Source organism: Pezoporus occidentalis, unplaced genomic scaffold (genome assembly GCF_034315485.1).
Source record: "Pezoporus occidentalis ecotype Australia unplaced genomic scaffold, CSIRO_AGI_Poc_V1 ctg4, whole genome shotgun sequence".
In the NCBI taxonomy this organism is placed as follows: domain Eukaryota; kingdom Metazoa; phylum Chordata; class Aves; order Psittaciformes; family Psittacidae; genus Pezoporus; species Pezoporus occidentalis.
The window spans coordinates 8,419,591-8,438,447 of NW_026915724.1; the positions used below are offsets into that span (position 1 = coordinate 8,419,591).

General features: G+C 40.1%; 1 long non-coding RNA gene across 1 annotated transcript; it reads right to left on the reverse strand.

Moving 5' to 3' along the window:
• Window positions 1-1,787: 1,787 nt before the first annotated feature.
• LOC134171142 (uncharacterized) lies at window positions 1,788-17,022 on the reverse strand. Its single transcript, XR_009967506.1, has 4 exons — window positions 16,579-17,022; window positions 15,884-16,500; window positions 2,809-3,121; window positions 1,788-2,040 (listed from the first exon to the last, which is right to left on the reverse strand). It is a non-coding gene; the product is annotated as an uncharacterized LOC134171142 (long non-coding RNA).
• Window positions 17,023-18,857: the final 1,835 nt, after the last annotated feature.

Below are 18,857 nucleotides of genomic sequence, written 5' to 3' on the forward strand. Positions count from 1 at the left end.
TTAGGATGAAGTAAGAGAAACATTTCTCTAGGTAGCTAGTAGGTTGTGGGACAATGAATTATGAAAACATTAGCCTAAGAAAATAATGTTTAGGTCACAAGCTGAAAAGATGCTTTAATTTCCTATACCCAGGAATAATACTGCCAGTCCTCATTTTTGGACAGAAAAAAAAAAAGAAACACATGACTGATCAGGTTAGAAGGAAAAAAGGACTTTTCCAAAGTCAATATGCATTTCAGTTCTAGCCATATCAAATAATAGTTAGTGATTTATTGTCAGTTTGATTTATGGCATGAACAACATTCCACCAAATTACCAGTTCCTTGAACTGTACTTTCCATTCCTCTCTTCCATGGTTCAAAGGGATATGTAGCTCAAAGGAAGTGATACGGTGCCTAAAGGGACCTGGTGTAAGAGAAACCAAGAGATAGCAGAGAGAAATCTGCTAAGGAAGAAAAAATGTAGCTTGGCAGGAAATGCCTGGAAAATGTGAAGCAAGGGAAGGCTGAATCAGAGTGGTAGCCAAGGCTGCATTTATGAAATCAAGCCTAAATTACAGTGTAATGTTGTATCTTCCAAACCAAAGGAACAGCAGACAAGGAGGCTTGCTCAAAATAACCTTGTTGCTCTATTTGTGCCTCCCTCTCCTGAATCACCTACTATCCTGAGCTAGTGGGTAACCTACATATTAGACATACACTCATGCATGGTAATTTAGAGCTATAGTTACATTCTTTTGAAGATTTATCACTGTTTACTGTGACAAGGATCTGCAATTAAAATCCATGTCAACAAGCAGAAGTCAAATGCAAGGATAAGATCACACAGATAGAGGAAAACATCTATCTGTTCCATAGACTTTACAGAGCACAATGACACAATGTCTTGGAGAGGCAACTGTCGATTTCATTTTAATTTTAGAAAATCAAAGATGTAGCAGTGACCGAAAAGATGTAGCATGATTTCTAACACAGAGGTGAGAAAGAAGAAATTGTGTCTAAGGCATCACTTAAGACAACACTTTGCCTGAAGCACATGCTTCCATTTCACAAACTTAACTGATGTGAGAAAGTATTTAAAAGTAAACAAATTTTTAGATGGTGTTCTGAATCTGTGCAGATCCAAGCTGATAAACAAGGACCATGTTATCAAGATTTAAATCTTGATAAATCCTATAATCAAGATGCTGGGGGTCCTAATTATGAGTAAATGGTGGGGTTCTATTGTAAGTAATTTTAGTTCAACTTCATGTAGCAGCCAGCAATAGATTGCAAGCAAGTCTGTTTTCTATCTGCACAAGCACCTTTTCATTGTTATTCTGTATGCAGTCAGCAGTGGTGTTATGAGGACACTTAAGGTGTAAGGGGCATGCTACTGCACGAGTGAAGAAAGACAGCAGAAGTCAGTCAGCACAAGTGACAAACCCTGTAGTGACTCTGCAGCAACAGCAGCAGGTTGGGAACTCAAAGTCAGGAACAAGGCCAGATACAGCTCTCTATGAAAACCTAATAGCCCAGCAAAGACTTGCCCACAGTTTGGTTAGAGCTGAACAAACAGCATTCCCTGGTAGACAATGTAAACTGGCAAAGGACCCAAGAAAAACTGCAGTAGTATCATCTGCCTTCCCATGAACTTTACAAATTGGTTTTCAACTTCCTCACTGTACATATAATTTACAACCCTAACAGCTTTGTCCCTCTTACCCTTCCTTTTTTTCTTACTAGTGAGGAATGAGTTGTCTGTCTCCTCTTTCAGTTTTTGTTCACTCATACCCATCTTGCAACATAATTTGGCAATGATTTATTGTGAGATGGTATGCCAAACAGGTGTCTGTTTTCTGGCTCCTTCTGCAAACTTAGTTCCAGAGACCAGATGGTAATAGTTAGCTGCCTTATGCACCTGCATGGCTGTGAGCAGATCTGAAGAACCTCTCCTGGATGTCGAGTAGCTCAGAGTAATATTTAGATGACTTTGTGGTTAACACATAAGTAGCCAACTGTATCCAGCTTGGCACTGCCACTGTGGTGATCATCAGTGGAGCTGAAATTAAGACAGAAAATGTTTTTTGGAAACTAAGATAAGGCAGGATGATTTGGTTCATCATCAGCCAAAAAAAACCTCAGGAGAACCAGCATGAATGGACAACATCCACCCAGGTATTTTCTGCCATGATTCAGGAATTCTTGCAGCAATGACATTAATACACTCATTTACTGTATTTCAGACCACATCCAGCTCTCAGGATTCAGCTAAGGGTTTGGAGAGTTCTTCATTAAATACATTAAAGCAGAATAAGTTTATACTAAACTTGCATCAGGTTCAATTTGTTACTAGACCAATCTAATCTATAACACTCTGATGCAGGAGATGGAAGGTGTGGGAGAGATGGTTTTGAAGCCTGATTTTTTTGAAAGTGATAAACAGCCCAAGAATTAGTGAGCTAAAAAGAGAAGGAGTGAGAGATAAGAGAGGTGATGGTTAAAAAGGGAATTAGGGAACACTCTGCAAATCCATGCAGCATGTTACTACAAGTGAACAGTAAGAAAAATCTGGAAATAACTATTAGAAAATTCATTCCAGGGAAAAACTGTATACTCTAGAAAAGGTTCATTTATTCAATAGCTCTTTCTAGACATGCTTTGAGATATAAACCGAGGCAGAACATTTGGCTTTGACTCCAGTGCACACAGTAGCAGCTCTGGGCATCAGGTCAGGCATTTGCCTGCAGGGCAGAAGAGTCAGGCTCACAGGTTTGGGTAAATCCCATCTGTAAACCAGATTAACAGGGTTCACATAAAAAACTCTGACCTTCACAGGCAGACACTTTTTTCTCTGCTGAGGCCTTTGCCAGCTTTTGTGTGCTGAACACAGGGTCTATGAGCCCACTCAGAGGGTTAGCTTGGTGGGATTTCTGCTCCTGGGTGTTTTTCACCACATTGTACAGCTTGTTGGGGGCCAGGTTGGGTACCTCACTGGGTTCTCAAGGTCAGTGCTTTAAGGCTCTGGGTAATTTTCCCAGAGGAATAATAAGACTACAGCAACATCAGCATGTCAGCAGGTCTCTTCACAACATGAAGGACAGCTCTTCTCTGGGACATACTTTTTAATTAGCAGGAGGTATCTAGCAGAAAAACCTGACAAGTAAATAGAAGTGCATAATTATTTGTATTTCTATAACACTACAAACCGCCAGTAGCTACACACTGGTAAAAGTACTCACAGATCTATTAATGCAGGGTTGAACTTTATATCTCAAAGGGCAACTCCATAAAAGCAGGTACTTTCTCCTGACTATTACACTCCAGAAATTCCCTGTGAAAATAATAACTCTTTAGATATTTGAGACTTGCATTATTCAGTGGGAGAAAATAAATCTCTTTAAGAGTCCTGTTAGCAGAGAGGAATTCTAACTCTTTAGAGGTATTACTGATTTCAATATTAATAACACTATTCTGCAAATCAATTTTTCTAATCAGTTTCTGAATCTGTTCAAAATTTCGTCAGGTATCCTTTTTTTCAGACCTCCTAGTTTTCTAATTCCAGAGAGAGAAGACTCTAATAACCCTTCTTCAATTCCCCTTTAGAATCAACTCACATACAGAAAAAATAAGTGCCTTGTAAAGACTGATAGGCTTAAAGAGTTTTTCCTCTATTAGAGTTGAACAATTTTTAAAACTTTCTTATCTTAATATTACTCTATATCATAGAAAACTTAAAAACTCATCACTCTAATACCAATTTAGTAGAAACCAGTAATTTCACTCAGAAGTTTTATTACACACCCTAGACCATGCATCTTTTTCCTTTTGTTATATGCAAAACTAAAGGTTATTTTTGACCCATCTTTCACTTCATTGACACATCTGCATCATAAGACTCCTGTTTTTGTTTTGGTTTTTTTTTAATGCTCTTTCGATGACAGTAAACACAGCTTGAGAGCAGATACTGCCCAAGAGAGGTTTGATCTTCCTGGAATTTATGCAATATGTTATTGGGAAGGGCTGGATACTAATGTGATGACTGGGCTATAAGAATCTGTACAGACTAGAAATAGAGCTAGCAAATGTGTCAAGTCTCAGACACTTGGGAAAGGAGCAAGGATAAAATGATTTATTCATTTTAACTATTAAGAAATTACTTGAAATATTTTTTCTTTCTGCTTTGTGCTTGTGCTGTCAAGAAGACTTGTGCTGTTATGCAATAAACTGGGTCTGAGGATTCTTGGTTTCGTGGGAAACACACAACTATGAGTACAATCACACATTTGGTCATGGGTTAAACCAAAGGGCAATTTTGCCAACTGCTGTTGGGAAACTGTCAGCAGAAGCTTTAAGAAGGACTTTGAGGGGAAGGGAAATAGCCTCTGCATTGTACCTTCAATACCTCCAATCAGCAGGAATCTGGAAATGTCTCTCTGCACTTAAAAGCCACTCCCATGAATCTGCCCAATTCATGAACCTTTGAATAGATTTATATACATCAGGCACTATGGGACATGTTAAATATCAGTATCATGCAAGATAATACCTGTTAAATATCTGAGATAGCTCCTCTTATTCTAGCTCTGTATTGATATGCTTTATCTGTGTGAGGCCCTGACATAAAGTGCCCAGTGGTAATTTTCTACTTTGCAGCATTTGTTTCCATTTTAGATAAACAAGCAATATAAAGGTGTGTGATTGCCCCTCTTTCACCAGGCTAGTAGTGTAGAAGGAGAGCAAGGAGATTATCAATATTTAGTAAAAGAGGTGCAGGGTAGAAGGTAATAAAATTATAATGGAGCTTGGAAGAGTCCTTGCTTTTCAGCCAGGCGCTCCAGGGGAAGGAAATAATCCTTCTTTGGATTTAGTTCACCTTCATGTAGCAGCCAGCAATGGATTGTGAGCTGTGAATAGATTATTTCCTTCTCCTCCTTAAACTTCAGTCACTGTCTTTCACCTCTTCCACATCCCATTCATGAAGAGCCAAGGTCCAAGGATTCAGCATTCACAAGTAGGAAGGATAAAGCAGCAAAAGCTATTTATTCCTCCACTTTCAAACTGCAGGGGAGGGTTTGGACCACAAGCCAGAGGTACACCTGCCAGAGTTATCTTTAGGCTAATGCTCTGAAGAGCCAAGGGAGATTAGAGTTGGTGGCACATACCCCTGCCCCTCTCCTTCCTCCTAGCCACTGAGCACTTCCCCACCCATTCCAGGAGGGATCTTACTAGCCATCAGTTGCTTTGTTTCTCCACTGCTATAGCCCCCTTCCTCAGCCAACAGACCCCTTAACCCCAACCATCCCTGCTCACCACCCTGGCTATGACCATGTTTTGGCTACAAGGGAAATCACTCCTCTGAAAAATGAGGCATAAGAGGTGGGGGAGAGCACTTACAATGCTATGAAGTATTTGGATACAACACAGACCAAACTGTATTTTTTTCCATGGTGATCTGGGGCCAGAGCTTGCTTTTGGCTGAACTAATATTGAATGAGATCAATTCAGTTTATATTAGCAGAGCTGCTCCAGACTGACACTGGTAGGACCAGAAGTAAAAATCAAGGCCATAATGTTTACTTTTCTGGCTGAAATGATTAATTATTCAGAAACAAGTCTATCACAGGCAGAGCATTTCCTTCAATTAATTCAAATTAACATTTTGTTTAGAGCACAGAGTAAGGCTTTTCCTTTTTGGAGTTCAAAGTGAACCCTGGGGGCTCTAAATATGCCTCCTGGTGACTTAATTAAAAGATAAACATGAATTTAAAAAAAAGAAAAAGTACAGAAAGAAGGAAAAGCTATAATTAAAAAAGCAGTAGCCATGAGGAAAGGAATCCACTATATAAGAAATGAAGAGGAAGATAGAAGTAATTAACAAAGTGTATGAGTTAAGACAAAAAATGGAATGAAAGAAAACAGCTTCTGAATGCAAAGCGATATAAAAGAGTAAACAATGCACAGTGAATATACTGTTTTGAATGCAAAAGTTACATGAGTAAAGTACAGGCCAGATTCACAAGGGCTCGTGATTGGTTTTGTAGGAGCAGAGCTGTAGTTCCCAAAATGGCTGCTGCTCCCCAGGATGTAGGACGTCAACATGTAAGTCACACCATATTTCGGGGTAACAAAGCAAGGTTCATGACAAGTAGGGTCTCAGCTGAAGAACATTTGGAAGCCAGTGCCTGACCCTGGGTAAGAGCAAGCAGTAGCTAAGCTGACATACTAGGTGCATGAAAGCCCTGTTGCTTGGTGTCAACCATACCCTCATAGCAGTAGAAGTGGAGCAGTGTAGATCACAGAAGATAGGAGATAAAATGGAGAAATGTTATCTGAGGGAAAGCTACAGTGTATGTCTTGATCCCAAAGTCTGTCCCTCAGGCACTGCACATGGCATAGGTCAATGATCACCGTAGAGCTTCAAAACCTACTTGCTGAGTTCCATATGGCTGTAAACTACCAGAGACCATGAGTGGCACCAGCCTCACACCAGGGTGCTGAGCCAAGGCCACTGTTGTGCTGCCTGCAGGACTTGCTCACACCACAAGAGCTGTTGCCTGTACCAGCAGAGGGATGTGGGCAAAGTCCCTCTGCCCCTTCTGCCTCTACTCCCTAGAGAGCTCCAGGTGCTCCATCATGAAACATTTGCCTGCTACCATAGCTCTAGTACTGCAGTGATACTGCTGCTGAGCTGGCCAGCTTCCAGTGCTTTCTGGAATGTAATTATAATTGCCTGTAATTTCAAATTACTACAGAAAATTGTGCTTTTGCTGTCAATTCAGGTATGAAGTGTTTTCCTAGCTCACATTCTTTTAACTGCTTAGTGTAAAGATCTGGAAAAAAAATTCCAAACCCAACAATACTCAGTTCAGGTGTATTTAAAAGCTGAAGTCCTCTTATTTCATATTGACCACTAAGTGTTCACAAAAACCTGTTCCACTTAACAGCTTCCCAAGGGTACAACTCCCTCACGTCCTGTATCTTTTTTACCTGTCTCCAGGCCCTAAAGAATTGTTTTATCTTTACTTTGCAAGAATGATACTGGTCCAAAATGGACAATTTTCACACCAGTGATAGTAACAACTATAGATTCAGTCTAAGTTCAAGAGGCTATGATGGAAATATGTTTTGTGTTCCTGCATAATATTTTATGCTGGTTGAACTAAACAATGAATTGCAATTTAAAACTAAAAATAGAAGAGAACAGATATACTGTCAATACTAAATTGCAGTGGTGAACCTGGCATGTAAGCCCTTGCCATTGAATTAATCCCTTTAATTACACTCACTAATTTTTAAGGATGGTGGTTTTCCATCCATTCTCATGGCTATTGAAGACATTCACTATATCCAAAGCACAATGTTGAGCTCTGCTGGGAGTGTTCTTTTTTGAGATTAGCTGCCTCAAATACAACATGAGTAAAATAAAGGGGTATTGATGAGAAAGCTGGTGTATTTTTGGTCCTGTTAACTATCCACTGACTATACAGTCTATAATAGCTTTTGGATTAGGTCATTTAGCAAGATGATTTTCTGATCGTTTCTCATAGTAAGAAATGTTTCTTATAGAAATGCAATAAAACTTAATAATAGGAAAAGCCCATCTAGCTGAACATTCCCTTCTCTAAAACATTCTTCCACAGGGGCCCTCATAGCTTCCATTAACACCAGGGGAAGTTAAACACATATGGATACAACTATATGGCCTGAAGAACTGTAACATGCATCTACACCCACACATATACAAGAATATACACTCTTTACACCTCCACCCAGGAAATGGAAATTTAGCAGCACAAGGATATTAAAAATTATAACTGATGTTGTCAGGAACTCCAGACAATATTTAATTCTCCAGCTCTTGGAAGAGAGGATTAGGAAACAGTTTTATAACTTGGGTGGGGAGAAACTGAAGGATTGAAATAAAGATTCTGGGCTGATGAGATAGCTCAGCATTTCTGAGTTCCTGTCTCGCTGGTTATGATGTGGCTCCTCTCACAAGTATCGCAGCTGAAGCTCAGGAAAGCAGCGATAAGTCTTGAAGCCTTGGGGTTGTTGCCAAGAAAAGTGAAGTGTTCTTAGCTAGGAAATGAGAGAATGTGGCTGTCTCTAGTATTCATGTCCTTAGTCTTACTGCTGCTGCTCACTGCTGTGACTGCAGTAGTTAAGGATATTTATGGCTCTACCTGAGAAAGTCAAAGGTTGGGGTCCATTTTGAAGAGATGGGATTGGGCATGAGAGACTACTAGAAATGCAGGTCTCAGATTTAACCGATAGAAAATTACTCCCTGAACAGACTAAAACTGAGTTTTCAACAAAGAAACTTTTTTTTGGGGGGGAGGGTCAGCTTTTTTCACTGAAAGTGTTATCTTTTCATCCAATAAACAAACTCTTAAAACCTGACTATTTCAATAGAAAATTAACTGTAGTTCAAGAAAATAGCCATTCTAGTGCTTTAAGCTCTCAGATATTCAGTTGCAATACCTTTCTCAGACATCCTTTGAGATTCTTTTAAAACACATTCTTTTTTCCTAAAAACTAGGCAGTGTTGCATAAAAGAATTCTTTTTTTGTAAAACTTTGACCTATGGGAGGTAGGGAAGGGTTTTAGGTACCTGAAACAGAACTCTGACAAGAGCCATCAAAATATTTTAGCTTTCCACCAGAAGGCTGGAGGAACAGCTACAACACAGTACCACAGAACTGCTCAAAGGCTTTTGCTAACTGATAACATAAAGATCAGAACCAGGCTGCTTACAATCATATTCAAAGGAGAAGATGATACACATCAAATACAGATAGGCTGAAAAACTCTGTAGGCTGTATAAGTAGAAGCCACAAAGCCTGAAGCAGCTTTTGATATGTTTCACCTCCACAAAATTTTCTTGTCTTCAGAATTCTTAGATGCTGCAGCCTTGTGGAAATATCTATTTTCAAACACATACTTACGTATCTACCCTACCGAAGGTAATATTAGGGTTCAAAAAGAAATGGAAAATTATCCAAGGCTGAATTAATTGCTGGTCTGTTGCAGGCATGAAGAAGTAGATTTCTGGGTTTTGGTGTTGATCATTGTGCTGGTTTTGGCTGGGATAGAGTTAATTTTCTTGAGAGCATCTAATATGGGGATATGTTCTGAATTTGTGCTGGAAACAACACTGATAAAAGAAGGATGTTCTAGTTCCTGCTGAGCAGTGCTTACACAGAGCCAAGGCCTTTTCTGCTCCTCACAGCACCCCACCAGGTAGTAGGCTAGGGGTGCACAAGGAGTTGGGAGGGGACACAGCTGGAACAGCTGACCCCGACTGACCAAAGCTACATTCCAGACCAAATGGTGTCATGCTTAGCATATAAATCTGGGGGAAGAAGAAGGAAGGGGGATGACATTCAGAGTGATGCCGTTTGTCTTCTCAAGTAAGCATTAAGTGTGATGGAGCCCTGCTTTCCTGGAGATGGCTGAACACCTACCTGCCAATGGGAAGTGGTGAATGAATTCCTTATTCTGCTTTGCTTGCATGTACAGCTTTTGCTTTACCTGTTAAATTGTCTTTATGTCAACCCAGGAGTTTTCTCACTTTTACTCTTTCAATCCTCTCCCCTATCTCACCAGGGAGGAGTGAGCAAGTGGCTGTGTGGGGCTTAGTTGCCAGCTGGGGCTAAACCACCATGACTGTGTAGATCTTTATCAGGAAAATTATATTTTATTTTGAAGAATCAAGGTATCACTAAATGCCACCTTTGCCTTTCTTTGAGCTTCCCTTCCCTGAAAAAAAGCTATGGGACTAGAGATAAGAAAAAGTACAAGAAATGTTCATAATATGTCAATGATTTAAATCATTTATGATGTACTTTTGATAGTAGAAATGAATGCTGCTAAAAACTGCATACACATGATGTGTGGGGATACTGTTAAGTTTTGTTCTTGTCTCTGATGGCAATGCAAAGTATTCAAACTGCCTGACTCTTCTCAAAATGATTCATTCTATTTAACCATCTCTGAAAGAAATTGTGTGGCAGTACATGCATAATAGGTATTTGTGCACTCAACAAAATCATACATATACATTACCTAAAATGCAAAAGTGCATCAGCCAAGCAAGACTAAAAATTATTAATCATATTCTACTTTCCATCTATCTTTCAAGTTAATGTGGTGGTGACACTGCTGTTATCTGAAATTGAGCTAAGTCCACAATGCTGCCTGCAGTGATTATTGATGATCCATGGCTTGATAAATTTTTTAGCTGTTTTTAAGGCCTGGCGCCACCTGAATTCTAATAGCACTCAACCTTTCTCAAATCTCCTTATCCTCATACAGGCAGGCAACAGCAGTTCACAGCTCTTTTTATGAAATCTGATTCATGAGACAGACACAGCTGAAGTGGCACAGGGCAGAAATCTACTCGGTAGAAATACCATCACTCTCCTCCATAGGTAATCTAATTGATATCGCCTTGAAGGGGACTACTTATGATTACTATGTGCAAATCTTTGTCTCAGTGTCCTAAAAACTCTTTAATGCTTTCCACCGTCTTCCCAGCACCTGGACAGGAAGAAAGACAATGAAATATTCTGACATTTAACTGGCTGCTATGCTTTCATCCCAGCACAGTGAGACTGTCTCCTTGGTCTCAGTAGCTGTAACACTGTCCTGCTTTTTTGCCTCCTTTGTGAGCTCTCTGGTAGCTTTCTGCAGAAATGCAGTTTAGCAGCCCAAGACCATCAGGTTCCCAGCACCACTGTTGACCTCCTGGACCACTCTGTAGCTTAAGCAAATCCCTTGCTGGAGCTCCACTTCCAGTCATCTCTGCAGAGAGGTACGGGGGTTAAAACAAACAAGCTGAGTAGCTCTGCGGAAGTTTGGAAACATGTTTATGCCTAGTTTCAGCAGATACTGCCAAGTAGGTCTCCTTTCAGGCTCCCACAGCTCTTGAGCAACACATTTTGTGCTGACCACGTAACATGCCACAGGCGTTTTCTTCCCCTGTGAGCTCCCCCTCAAATTCCCTTGCAGATTTAAGAATTAACTTCTTTATTTCCTGTCTCTGCAAGCAATGTCAGAGGCCATGTAAACAACTTGCCAAGGGTCAGGGACCACAGCTTTATACAGTAAGTATGTAGGTAGCCTGCATACCTAGATAAAAAATAACAGGATGCTATATATGTGCCTGAGTTGCATCAGCACACGGCAGATTTTCAGAGTGGAGAATTGCCCTGAGGCAATTCAGGTTACTTCTGTGACTCAAAGTATTGTGGGAAAGTATTATTTCATTCTTCCCATGCATTTGTATTTTTTCTGAGGCCTTTCTAAGGGACAGGATATCAGACAAGTCTGGCCTGATGCAACTGTTCTTCATCCACTACCCTCCTGTAGGCTGGGGGCATATGGTGTCCCCTGGCTCTCCTATGGGAAATAACTAGATGATCATTGCAGGTCCCTTTCAACTGAAATAGTCTAGCCTAGTCTTGTCTAAAAAGGTGCCTGGGCTGCAAACTAATGCTTGCCCCTGTCTGCAATTCTCCTGGCTGATTTTCTTGTAGTCCCTCAACCCCCAGATCTTGTCACCACAGAGCAGGGCATTGTTAACACCTCTTATTTCTCCTTGACAGAGAACTTGTTCTCCAAATTCATATGCTTTGAAGCCAAATGCCCTCAGTTTCAGACATCAGGCTACCTCCATCAAAAATGAAAATGTAGACACGAAATGATGCTGTGTAGCATGTAGTCCCAAAGTCAGATGGCAGCTTCAAACAATCATTTATGGCATATCATTTTCATATCAACCAGAACTCATAAGGCACTTTCCAAACTGTCATAATTCCTTCTTTTTTTTTGCCAAGGGAGTTTAAGAGTTACACCCCACTATAAAGCTTAGCTCGTAATACTATGAAGCATTTCATCTCCCCTGCCTTATAAGAACAAATTGAGAATGCCACATTTCCCAGCAATAGAAGCTAACTCCAGCCAGCAAAATGAAGTATGTCTTTAGTAAAAATAGTAATTTCCTTTTGCTCTTCATTAACTATCTGAATCCTAACCAACCCTCCAAAGAATCCAGTGGTTTGTGTAAAATGGGGCAGTGATTGTGATTTGAACTCTGTTTCTACACAGCTGGAGAACATCTCCTTTTTCCTCATCCAGAAAAAGACATGAAAAATATCAGAAATGTCATCTCTGTTCTCCCACTATTTCTTTCATTTGTGATAAGGCTGGCTGACTTCTTCACTGAAGTTAAACAACACAGTGATTGGCTGATTTCGTTATTTACAATGAAGATTGCATTTCACTCAGATGACAGGATGAGGTTGATACAAAGTATTTATTTAGCCTTCTAACATCTATAATGCCATGATGGCATAGGACCAGCATGGATAAGTCTATGTGACCCCAGTTCTTGGAACAAGAGTAAAAACTGTCAGGGGATGGAAAAAAGTGTTGCCAGGATGCACTCCTCTCCAATAAAGAGATCTTGCCAGCATGGGGGTTTTTAAAGTGGCTCTGAAAAGAAAATATGTTTCTGAAAATGACTGGAGGGAAGAGGTAATATTGATTTTTCTATAACAGTTTAATCTACTACTCTTTATAAGAAAGCATTTAGTTCCTAAGTTTTCATTTGTGATCAGCATTAAGATCCCATCAAAATTAGCCTGTATCTATGTGAGCTACTGTGGTATATAACAGGGGTGGCAATCTTGATCCCCTTGTACTCCCTGTGTACAGTGAGCACAGTGTTCAGTGAAGGATACTGTCCAGATTTCACGGTGCGTAGGCAAAGAAAAGAGCATGAAGAGCCTGCACTACAGTTCCTCTGCAAATATTTACAAAATGGACCAAGCTCAAAGCAAATATTTAAATATATTTTAGAAATATTTTTTTATAATCACTGCCTTTTTAGGATAATTTTCTTCCAGAATTTGTCATTCAAGTAACATTTTTAAAGAGTATTTTTGCATTTTTTCCCACAATTTAGGGTTAATACATATCATAAGTTATGAGGGCTTTTTGCTGAGCTGAGAACCTCAGCTTCCTTATAGCCACTAATGAGGATTGTATTTTGCTTATGTCACAAACTGTATACTTTCAACCACTGCTGAAATTAGGAGAATGTCTAATTGAGGTAAAGGTATCCTCCTAAGGTAACTTTTCTCTACTGAGAAGCACTGAACTGAATTTTAATGCTGAGTGCAACGTAAAGTGAAAAAAGATTTATTCTAATGATTTTTTTTTCCCAAAACAAAAATATATGCATCCATGAGTGGCACATTTCTCCCAGTCTAGATATTTTCCAAAAATAAATAAACTGTTTCACACAGAATCTGCTCTGAATTTCAAAGACAGTTATGGAGAAGAGAACAGAGAACTAGATACTATATGCTTTTGCATAGGGCTGGTTAAACACTCTCAAAAAAAGAAATCTATGTCATAAAGGTTTTCTTATACATTGAAAAAGGTATCAGTTTCTGACCATTTTTTATTATTTTTTTTTTTGGTCTGTCCCAGAAAATTAATAACCTTAATATGTTGATTTTGCTGGATGGGTGTTTTTTTTTTATCTTAAACATGTTTTAACAATGCCATTCAGCATTCTGATAGGCAAATAAAGCTCTAGGAACAAAATGATAGAGTGAGATAATGCAACAGATACAGTATCAGTTGCTCATCCCCTTAAAGACAGTTTTGTACCTGAGTAAACATTTCTCCAAAGCCAAATCATTTAGCCCACCAGAATTCAAATTTTCCCCATCTCCAGAACAGCTAATAATGTGGCTAATTCAAAATCATTTTCACTAACCACATTATCAATTCAATTTGGCTTCAGAATAAGCTGAGATAGTTATGTCTAAGCTTCCAAAAATTGCTATTTATTACTATAAAACAATACTTGCATGGCATGAGGCAGTTGCCTTAAATTGAACTGGATACAATTATCATATGTGGCTATTAGAAACACAACTGCAAGTGATGATGTTAATACGAACCAAGACAATAAACTCTATGTTTGACAGTCACTGTGCTATTTCAAAATATCTTTTCTGCAAGACAGCAATGGCACAAGAGGGTGCAAGGTCTTTTCACTGTGGTGACATTAGTGTGATGCGGCAGTTCAGATTCCAGACTTCTCATCACCACCTTCCTAGAGTTATTTATGATCACAGGAAAAATCAGGACCTCTAGAGATCATCTAGTCCAATTTTCTCCAGGTCATTCAGGGGTTTATCATTATTTTGTCCTACATTGACTAAATGGAGTGTATATAAACTTAAAGAAGAAATTTACCTAATTGAAAAATCAGTCTCCAGTAAACTAGAAAACCAAACCCAAACACAGCAAATCCTGCCAAAAAAAAAAAAAAATTAAAAGCATCAATTCATATTAGAAAAATATGTTTTTTCATGGCTGCTGCCTGTGAAATAGTTTGGTGGTGATGCCAATTGCTGTTACCTCACTGGCAGCAATGGCAGGTCCTTTGCTGTCTAGGATCTGAGGTGAAAATTTCAACTATTTTTCCTAGTCTGTCCTGGATAAGGTGCAGTTTAACAGTGTGTTTCTTGGGAAAACAACTTGAATGAAGCTTATGAAAGGAGAAAATTACATCAAAATTGCAGCCCTTTGAAAACTTCTAACAGCATGAATTCAGTGTATGGCAGTCCTGATACTATTCAAGCTCATGCAGACTAGGGATGGACCAGATTCAAAACATAGAATCCCCACCATGCTTATTTTGTGGTTCTGAAATGTGTTTCATGGGGTTTTGAAATACAGACCTGTGCAGATTTGGGGATAGAGGGGTATATAGGAGATGTCCCCTTTCCTACCTTGGCCAGAACTGACCAGGATTGGCCTATCTTTTAAAGTCAGCAACAGAAAGGTTTAATTTCTGGTGCTGTGAACTGAGAACTTAGCAGGCTCAGTTATGGCTATCAGCAACCTAATTCAAACCCTGAATTTGTACTTCTGTCTCTCATTTGCCCTCAGCTTTAAAGCCAAATGCTTATACAGCTCTAATCCAACTGAAAATTGTAGCTCTCTTCTTAACTTTTCCATATTTTATCCCTTCCTGAAATCCACTCTTCAAAGCTGTACCTTCCTAAATTTGCAGCAATGCCACTGCTTAAAATGTGTGTTAGCTATCTGCATTAAGTCCTTCAGGGAAAGCAGACTACAGCATTCACCCTGGGGTTTACAAACACAGCCTTCTTTTGTCTGCCATTAATGCAGTCCCACAGCTATGCTCAGCTCATGCAAGGATGCAGCATATGCCAGCTAACAGTTTCCCCTTTCCTCCATTTCACTACATGTGGTAAATATGTAAGTCTCCTTACTGAGAGAGGCGTGTTCTGCATTGTAACGGGACATAGAAGTAAGTCAAGTCTTACTTCAGCCTGAAGCACTTTTCAGGACCAATATTGCATCCTAAAGTCAGGCTTTCAGAGCCTGGTAAAAAGCATCTTTGTGGTTATCACAGTTTTCTTGCAGTACCTACAGATACACAGTTGGTCCTGATTGTCCACACACTAGGTTTTAAAATGCTACCCTGTGTGCAAATCCTTGTGCTGGGGAACCTGTGTGCATCACCTGACCTGTATTCTGCTGGTGTGTCTGACCACTCTGATACGCGAGAACCACCCACATCACCACTGAGTCAAAAGATAAAATCCCCTGCTGCCCCCCTTTCCCTTTGTCCCCCCAGGGCAAAGGCACCCAGGCACAGAAAGCTCTGCAAAAGCTCTTGGCAGAAATGGTAACATTAGCAGAGAGCAGCTCTTGGGCCCTCCAGCTATGCGCTTTCTGAAGCATCAAGCATTCCTCTGGTGAGAAGTGGGAAGAACGGTGCCACACTTTTCTCCTCAGCACATCCATATAATGGAGGAAGAGATTTTCCTGTTAGCTCTCACTTCACTTACTTGACAGGCTGCAGCTGTGGTAATAAGTTGTTTCCAAGGTGAAAGAGGTGCCTAAGAGCTTTTGAAAATCTCCGTGAGTGCTTATCTGCACACCCTTAAATATGTGGCCCAAGGTCAGGGGGCCACCAAGCTAGGAGACTTCCTCTGGAGGTCACCTTTGAACCTCACTCATCAAGCGCTTTTTCTGGGGAGGTATATGAATGAGTGCCATGTGCTGTTAGGGTGAAACCATGGGGATCCTGGAAAAAGCTCTGTCCTACAGCAACCGCCAGCTCCCCATTTCATTTTGTGTTAGAAAACACATATTCTTATAGCTGGGGAAAATAGAAAGTAGTGTGGTAGTAGAAATGAGAAATAAATTGTGTGCATTTGTCAAAAAGTGGAGCTTTCTGTTTCCTTGGAAACTGAAAGTTTTGTGGGTTTATGGTATTGTACTCAGCAGAGAGTGGCTGAGACCTGTGTATGTACGTACATGGCCACAAAGGCCAGGCTCTCTTGGCTGAAGGTTTCAGTATCCACCACATGTTTGGTAAAACACAGCTAAAAGGATTTCTCTGACTGGGCAATTCAGAGACCATAATGGTGGGAAATAATTTTTTCAGCAAAAATAAATGCAGCTACAGGAAGAGAAAAAGAGTTGAAATCTCCACTTAGTCAACTGTGAGCTTTGTCTTTCTTTTATTGCAGAATGGAACTATGGCCAGAATCCAGTTTTGGCAGTTTTGTGATCCTCCTCTAAGTGGTCAAAGTACCAGCGAAACCTTCTCCTTTCATCTCTGGACAGAAACAAAACCTAAGACTTAGTAATTACAGCATAACCATACTGCACATAAGACAAAAAGTTAACCTCATTAAAGCAATATTTAAGAAACTAGCAAATTGTAAAATCCTTAGAGTCAGGGACAGAACCACCAAGGCTCACAGAAATAACATCCTGCCACCCTTTGGCTCCTCAGGGCTTTCAAACTCATAGCACTTTTCTTATAAAACCCCTCCACTTCCAGTTATCAGACAAGACAAATCTAGTCTATGGATTAAGCATTTGCTCAGAACTACTTCTCCCTCTAAGGCCATAACACCTCAAAGCTGTCAGCAACACTTGTCACCAAATATTCACTACACTCAGAGATAGAAATACATTCAGCTTTAACAAGGGCCAGCAGCAGTTTGGGAACATTTCTCTTGGCGCAAGAGCACTTTTCCCCAGCAGCTGTACAGCCCAAGGTGTCAAATAGTTTTTCCAGGCACCGTGTTAAAGCCTGAAAAATACAATTTTGATTTCCATTCGTTTTGGTGCATCGCTTCACCACTCAGTGTTTCAGCTCGGTCTGCGGGAAGACTGTGAGCAGGTTTCAGTAAAATTAAGATTTAAAGCCTTAGGGGCAAAGCATATAGTTAAAGGATGCAACAAGGGAACTGTATACTCAGTATGGAGGAAAAAAGCCAAAACAAAATTAATATATGTTCTCCTTTTCACCAAGATATGCATGTCCCAATCCTTAGCACATTATTTCTGGCCAATAGGTTTGTCACCGCTCCCCCAGGGGCAGAAGGGATGTCTGTTCACAATAGCCACGATAGCCTGGGTGTAAAGATTTTAGGGGAAAAATAATGAAAATTGTTTCAGACCCAATCCAAACATAACCGACACCTTTTACACTACATGTAGGAGAGAGTAGGACGCCAGCTTCCAGCTGCAAAACTGGAGAACAGATGTTTCAGCTGTATCATGGACACAGGTGTGAGGACTTAAAACTGGAAAACAATAAAGGGAACATTCATCCAAGTAAATTGGGGGGAAGGGGGGAAGGGTTGGTAGGCAACAGACTTCTGACATCCTGGAAAAGTCTTGCAAACAACACTGTGTCTATCAGGGCTTAAAAATTAGTTACTACAATTTCACAATCGATTTACCACCAATTTGAAGGAGCTCTACAATTGCTAATTTATGGTAGCTAACTTAAAGAAGCTAACCTAACATGATTTATCGAAAGCTGGGGCCAGCGGCAGTGCTCTGGGATTACCACACAGCTCTGCCTGTTCAGCCAGACCAGCCAATGCTTCATGTAGTCACAGCTCCCCTCCTTTTGGACCGTTGTCACCTGAGTGGCCTGTCAGGAGCTACATGAGAGGGAGGACTTGGTGACAGCTCTAACGCCTGAGAATGAGAAATATATGAAGCTTTTCACACCCTCTCCCACCAAAATCCAGCCAGACCGCAGCTAGGAGGAACTGTGACTTTATTTAATCAATGGCTTTCAGCTGGGTTTCATTTCTAAGGCTGGCCTCTCAAGGGGGCTAACTAGAAACGTGTTTGCAAACCAAAATGAAGAGTCTTGAGTAGGTCCTTGTAATGACAGAGAAGGTGATTGTCACCAAGCCCCAGAGGTGAGCAGTGTTTGGAGGTGCTCGTCACACAAGAGGAGCAGTAATACCACTAATAGTACACACCCAAAACCATGAACACTGCTTTTCTAGTCCTTCTCTCACCACCAAATGTTGCCAGAGCAAGACAGGTTCTACCATGCTCCACCACAGCAGAGGAAGAGACTTCTCTGGGCATTTGATAGTACGTCAAACTGGAAAAGACATTAAAAAAAATATGCAAAAATTCCTGCAAAGAGTTTTTGACCAGAAAAAAACAAACAAACAAAACAAAACAAAACAAACAAAAAACAACAACAACAACAACAAAAACAGAACAAAAAAACCCAAACAAATAAATCTATCAGCATCTAAAGAAAAGATGGGTTTGCTGTTTTCCTCTGGAAGGGCATTCAAAAGACTCACTGGGCCAGTTAACAAAATTTCCCTCTCCTCTAAATGCAGGATTGAATTGCACAATATAAAGCTTCACATTTTTCCTTTTTGTGGATAACTCTGTATGGCATTAAGTTGTTTGACAGCCCTGACAGCAATCCTTGCATTGCAGGTAGCACAGAAACATCAATTTTAATTCAGCATTTTATATGCA